This window comes from Psammomys obesus, unplaced genomic scaffold (genome assembly GCF_907164565.1).
Source record: "Psammomys obesus unplaced genomic scaffold, mPsaObe1.curated_primary_1811, whole genome shotgun sequence".
Lineage (NCBI taxonomy): Eukaryota > Metazoa > Chordata > Mammalia > Rodentia > Muridae > Psammomys > Psammomys obesus.
The window spans coordinates 39,156,650-39,163,718 of record NW_026585504.1 but is presented as its reverse complement, the minus strand read 5'-3'; the positions used below and the strand labels follow the sequence as shown (position 1 = coordinate 39,163,718).

Below are 7,069 nucleotides of genomic sequence, written 5' to 3'. Positions count from 1 at the left end.
GCCCGATTTATACATATGAATAATACACACGTCTAATGAGGTATGCAATATATTTTTGGAATGTTTACAAAAATCGATAATAAATTAAGACGCAAAGAAAATAGTTATAAATCAAAGATGTGCAGATGTCTTATTTTACCTTCTTAATCATGATTTAATATGCTGAACGTAAAAATAAACATTAATTACTTACTGATTTCTGTTTTTGAGACACAGTCTCACTGTGTTTTCCCTGGCTGTCCTAGAACTAGCTTGTAGATCAAGCTGCTTTAAAACTCACAGGGATGGGAGTGCCTCTACCCTCTGAGTGCTGGAATTAAAGGCGTTCACCACCACATTCACCTAATTTCTTGTACTGTTACTCAGCATAGTCTTAATGACAATTGCATAAACAAAGAAACAAAAAGAGTAATTGCAATACAATTAAAGGGCAATGCAAAGGATATCGCATATCTATTTTATTGGACACAAACACAAATATTTTTATTATTGAAGCACACAAACAATAGTTTTTGGGTGTTGTGACTGTTGTGTATTCACACATAAGGAGAAAGCAGACAGAAGCAAAATTGTGAGTTTGGGATTCCATGAATTGGGGCTACCAATGGTTCAAAAAACCTGCTGTTATCAGAATCTTATTTTTTCCCCCATGCATCCAAGCATCTTAATAACTTATCAGGAGTTTTAAAATTCACTAAATTTGTTCCTGACAATTTCATAGTAAAATGCATCACTTTGACTATCATTCCTACTCCTCTTATTCTCTGCCTCCTGTCAATTTTCTTTCCTCCCCTTCAACTTTCATACCTTTTTGTTGTGTATGTGAACTAATAAATTTAATCATGGCCATTTGAGTGGCCACAAATATGGATATGAGATATTCATATTTCTTGAGATATGATCCCAGTTCATAGTTTAGGTGGGATAGAACTCACTATGTATCTCACGATGACCCCTAAACTCATGGTAACCCTCCTGCCTCAGCTTTCCAGGTGGTAGGATATAATATCTAATTCTGAGACACTTTATTAACTTCCCAGCACTAACATAACAAATTACCACAGACTGCGCTGCTGAAGACAACAGCTTTCTTCTTTCACATTTCTAGAGAGTGCAACCCCAATATGGGGAATGGTGGCAGAGTCAGGCATCCTCTCACATCTGGGGAAGGATGCCTCCTTGTTTCTTCTGGCAGGACCAGCATTCCTGAAATTACGGCAATGTTATTTCAACTTCTGCTTTCTTCATACCTCCATATTTTTTCAATATCCATTTGTTTCTCTTTACTTATAGGAAAGAGTATATCACTTGATATGCTGGTGAAAGCCCATCTTAATTGTGTTGGTTATTTATTATTATTATTATTATCATTATTATTTTGCCACATTAACATAAGCTGGAGGTATCTGAGAGGAAGGAATCTCGATGTAGAAAATTTCTGTCATGACACAGGGCGACAATAGGATATCCAAGAGGAGTCTCAGTGAAATTTCAGTCTTGGTAGAGTTGCAGAACCCAGAAGCTTTGAACCAGATCAAGGAGTCACTGCAATGAACAATTTGCAAGCAAAGAAGTGTGGAGAAAAGCAAAAATTCTGAATAAAATATTAGCAATTAGAAGAGTGACATATTTCTTACAGTACATGCAGCAGTCAGAGATATTTTCCTTCCAGGGACCCAAAGGTTATTTAACAGCAGAAAATTTAGTAGAAAAGTCTACTTATTAATACATTAAAAATAATTTGATAAATACCACTGAAATTTCTATTAAAATAGCAACAAATAATGTTTGTTATTATTCCATATTATCTCAGAGTAATTTCAACATAGGGAATGCATTAAGAGAATATTAAATACAGTTTAAAGATGTTTTATTGATTCTTGGTGAATCATGCACCCAGTTCCACTCATCTCCTCCTCCCCTCACACCTGCCCGCCACCCTTGCAACCTCCCCTGCCAACAACAAAAACAAAAGAATCTCACTGTGGAAGCGGCAGTGTGTCATAGCATGTCTTACAGCATTCTTTTTTTGTCCACACTTCTTTGTTTACAGTGCTCATTGCAATGAGTTGTTGGGTCTGGGATGAGGCCTCTGGCTTCTTCCACATCAACACTGAAACTTCACCAGGACTCCTCTTGAATATCCTGCTGCTACTCTGTGTCATGGAGGTTCTGTAGTTGTAAATCTGTAGGACCAATCCTTTCACTCACTCCATAAATTCGTTCATGGGGTAGATGTTGGGGTGGGCCAATTCAAAGCCCTGGATCTGGGCTTGAGAGGGATCTGAGCCCATCAGCCCACCAGCTCTCCTGTACCTAAACCACCAGGGCTAGCTCTCCTGCCCTGCCCCAGCTGGCACATTCAATGTCACTACCAGCAAGGAATAGAGCCAGTTCTCCACATCTCATGCCCTCAGTTTACTAGCAGTTCTCAAAAACAGGGCCAGCTCTACTGTGCTGCCCAGATGAGGTTCAGTGCCTGCTTTCCTGTGTGCTGCAACAGGAGAGGGAGAGGTATAGTTCTCCTGCTTTCATGACCCCAGGCCAGTTCTTCTGCCTGCCTTGGGCAGAGGATGGGGAGGGCACCTTTCCCTTGCTCATGTCACTGCATGATAGACAACTGTGGGACCAGCTCTCCCATACTCACACACACCCCTGCCCCAAGGGTCAGTTCTACCGTGCTGCTTAGGCAAAGTGCAGAGCTTGCTTTTCTGAGCGCTGCAGCACATGGGGGCAGGGACAGTTCTCTTCCTCTGCTGACCCCAGGGAGGCCAGTTCTTCAGCTGGCCACAGGCGGTGAGAGCAGAAGAGAGGGGAAGGGATCTCATTTTCCTCCATGCATGCCACGACACAGCGGACAGCAGACAGGGCTCGATCTTCCACGCTTATATCCTCAGGACCAGCGAAATCTAGGGCCAGTCCTACTGTGCTGCCCAAGCCAGGTACAGGGCCCACTCTCCTGCATGCTGCAGGGACAGCTCTCCTTCCCTGATGACCTCGAGGCCAGCTCTCTTGCCTGCTGTAGGCGGCAAGGGATGAGAGGAGCATCATTCCCTCATCTATATCACCATGTGTCAGGCACTGGTGGGGCCACTCTCCCACACTCACATCCTCAGGGGCAGCTTACCCCTAATCCCACCACCAGGTCAGCTCCACTGTGCTGCTCAGACAGAGTGCAGGCCCTCTTAACCCAAGTGCTATAGCTGGTGAGGAGCAGGGCCAGCTCTCCTGCTCTCATGACCCCAGGGACAGGTGGTGAAGGAGGAGGTGAGGAGGAAGGTATCTCTTCCTCATCCATGCCACAGCACGGGAGACAAGTGGCAGGGCTAGTTCCTTCATGCTCATGCCCTCAGAGCTGGCAGGGCCAGCTCCACTGTGCTTCCTGGGCAATGTGAGGAGAGCTCGCTTTCCTGAGTACTGAAGCTGGCAGTGTCAAGCAGTGTCAGCTTGATTTGCTCCTGGCCCTGGGAACCAGTCCTGGCCTGCAGGGTGCTGGACTTTATTTTTATTTTTATTTTTATTTTTTTACAGGAAGGGTTAGACTGCTATTCATTCATATGAACACTGAACATAGACATCGCCTCTCGCCTCTCTGCCACCCACTGACACACGTGTGACACAGCAGCTACTCCTGCAAATGCTTCTAGAGGTAACGTAAATACTTTTTAAAAATAGGAAAATAAAGGGATACCATTACGTGTTCTCACTGTATGACATTTTCCTTGACAAGATAACAGTATAATTCAAAGTCATTGGTAAGAAAGTTTACCAATCCTTAGAATAAGCCTGCAATGCGACCATTCACTATGTTATCATTATTCACTATATTACCATTATTTGCTATATTATCATTAGCCACTCAAAAGCAAAGGAAAATAATCTCCAACAAAAGTAAAGACACTAGGAAATGCTTTAAAACACAAAAATGAGTAAAATTTCCATAAATTTAGCTGGCTCTAAGTTCATATTAGAGCTGGTGATGTTAAACCTTCAGTTACATATAAATAAGTATAGTAGGCAATATAAATGAATATAATATAAACATTACAGAACATGACTAATGTTGATTAGAGATTCATATTTTAATAAACTGAGAGCTTTTAAAATGCATGAAATGGGGCTGCAGTGAAAACCTGTCTCAAAAAATCAAAAGTAAAAAGCATAAAATGGCACAAACAGAAACGAAACAAAACAAAAACCAGGACTACACGGTCCACAACTCAAGCTCAAATGTCCAACAAGGACATGAAAAAGTCAAACCCAACAGCATCCAGGGAAATCATGAAAACCGCCATAAGATGTTGTTTCTCAATGTTCAGATGATTGGAAAGATAACATTTATTGTCGCTCAATATGTAAGATATGAGTATTCCCATGCAATGTGCGGAGGTTGTAAATGTTACAGTCTTTTTTTTTTTTGAAGAGTCACATGACAATGTCAAATTAAAAATACAAACAGCCTTTGACTCCAGGATTTCATAGTAGGAAAATCTATATTTAGTCATTGAAATTTCCAGCTTACAATCACATATGTAGAAAAAAATTATCTGTTGTCACCCCCTAGGTGTTAATAGCTTCAAAACCAAGTGCACACCCATTTATTTGGGGACTGTGCACATATATGATTGTAGGTTCACAGGAGAGATTGCTAGATAGCTTTTGAGAAGCACGGTTATGGTCTATTGGAGTTGGAAAGACTTGACAGTTCAATCTTTTTCGTTGCAGATGATGAAACAACGACTCAAAGAGCTGAGGGAGCCAATGCTCATTAAGTTAAGACAGAAACAGGCTGGTCCTGTGAGTTGTAAGTACAACTATTTAATCTTGTCTGTGTCCAATACTTTGGATGCTGAATGTCCTGTAAGGATCTATGTGTTGAATACTTGGGCCTTAGGGTGTGGGTGGTGATGTTTAGGATTGGAGCCTTTTGGGTGGCCTTCAGGTCATGTGGCATGTCCCTGAAGAGGATAGTGATAGTGGACCGAAGTACCTATGTATTTTGCTGTTTGTATCCTGACACAGGCAGTTAGCTCTATAGAATATCCTCCATCAGTACATTTGGGCACAATATCCAGGAGTCCAGAGTGATAGATTCTCCCAGGTTTAGACAGGAGTTTGCGTTTAAAACCAAGAGCCAAATAAACATTTTTCCTTATAGATTAATTATAGAATTATTAATTATAATTCCATATTACAGATTAATTAATTAATTAATTAATTATTATAGTAATATGAAGCTGTTGTTAGGTTTGTAGCTTTATTGGGGTTTGAGATCATGCTGATAAAAAGGGACCCATTAAACTCTTCCCAAGCAAAGATGCTGGTTAACTTTCACTGAGACCTAACAGCTAGTGTGAAGGAGGGCTTTAATTATCTGATTAGCAATACTCCTCTTTCACGGTTCTGTTCTGAACCAATTAGTAAAGAACACACATAAAGCAGGTGCCAGGTGAAAATTTGATTATTGGCAAACACAGCTTGTAGAGGGGTTATCTACTGATAAGAGATTTGAAAATGCTAAACCCAAATGTTAAAGTGGGAAATGAAGGTTCCTTCCCCCCCTCATAATGCCTTCCTTTTAAGACAGTGTGCTTGCGGTTTTGATCTCATAACCATTTTTCCAGTTTCAGGAAACACATTATATTGCTATCATTGTTTTTGGCTGCTGAGGAAACCGGGCCTCAGGAAAACTAAGCCATGCGTCTAAGGTAGAACTTGCCACAGAACCAAAATAAGTACTGAACACTGTTTGCCTGCATTAATTCATTTTCTTGAAATAGACTTTCATTAACCTTAGCAGGTCTGGAAACCATCATGTAGACAAGTCTAGCTTTGACCTCCCGGAGATGTGCCTGCCTCTGCAGCCAGAGTGCTGGAATTAAAGTTGTGTGCTACCATGACCTTCTTTATTAGTTTCTTCTCTTGTTGCCATGATGAGACAGCTGATAGAAGGAACATATAGGAGGGAAGGTTTACTTTTGCTCATGGGTTCAGAGGGATTTCAGTCCATCATGGCAGGGAAGGCATGGTAGGGGGTGATAATGAAGCATGTTGTGGATACTTGTGTTCTTTGTGGCTGAATGCCAATGGAAGAAAAAGTGTGTGTAACCCTAAAGGCCCTCCCCTACAAGCTGGATACCATGTTCCATTATCCTCAATACCCAAAAACAGTGTTACTTATTGGAGATCAAGTGTTCAAATACTGGGCTTTGCAGAGAATATTTCATATTCAAACCATAACCTTTCACTCTTTTTCCTTCATGCTCACAGACAACCCATAACACAAAATGCATTTATTTTATATTTAAGGCTTTCATAGCTATTAGCATAGATTAATTACATAAAATAATAGGTTTCATTCTGACATTTCCTATATGTATATAATGCCCTGTGATCATATCCATCCCCCATCATAGTTGTGAACCCCTGTTACATACTTCCTTTGGGAATCACACATTGAACTAAGTGGTTATTAATAGAAGAAGGGATGGGTAGGTGGAGGATGGATTTGGGATGAGCTAGGCGGTACTAGAGTGCAAATACTATTAGGTGATATTGTATGAAATTCTCAACAAATTAACAGTAGTATTTTACTTAAAAAAAGTTATAAGCTGGTTCAGTAGCTAACAGTGCTTGGTGCTCTTTCAGAGGACCTGAGTTTCTCTTACACTGTACAGTGCTTGCAACTCCAGTTATGATTTGTAACTCTTCTGGAATCTACCAGTACCTGCACATATGTGGCATTCTCTCTCCCTCCTAGAAATACACATGAATATAAGAAAATAAACCTTCAGAAAATTTTATGCTTCCAATATACAATGGCAAAGAATCAACTTCCCCATTCTAAAGGAGAAGATGTGGGGCATAGCCAAGCATGAATGGAACAAAGCAAGGATGCCACATAGCAGGAAAAACAATAAGCCTTGTAGCTACTTGCCCAGCCTTCAGGATAGAAGATGGTGGCATCTGAGTGCTGACGGGCTTGACCCTGCTATTGGAAACACATGCAGCATCTTTCTCCAGCTGTCTCTGTTTGGTGGCAGGTGTTCTGTGTTCCTGCCATCTCAAA

General features: G+C 41.0%; 1 pseudogene; it reads right to left on the bottom strand.

The window, feature by feature from the left end:
- Positions 1–3,533: 3,533 nt before the first annotated feature.
- LOC129675269 (small nucleolar RNA SNORA17) lies at positions 3,534–3,654 on the bottom strand (annotated as a pseudogene).
- Positions 3,655–7,069: the final 3,415 nt, after the last annotated feature.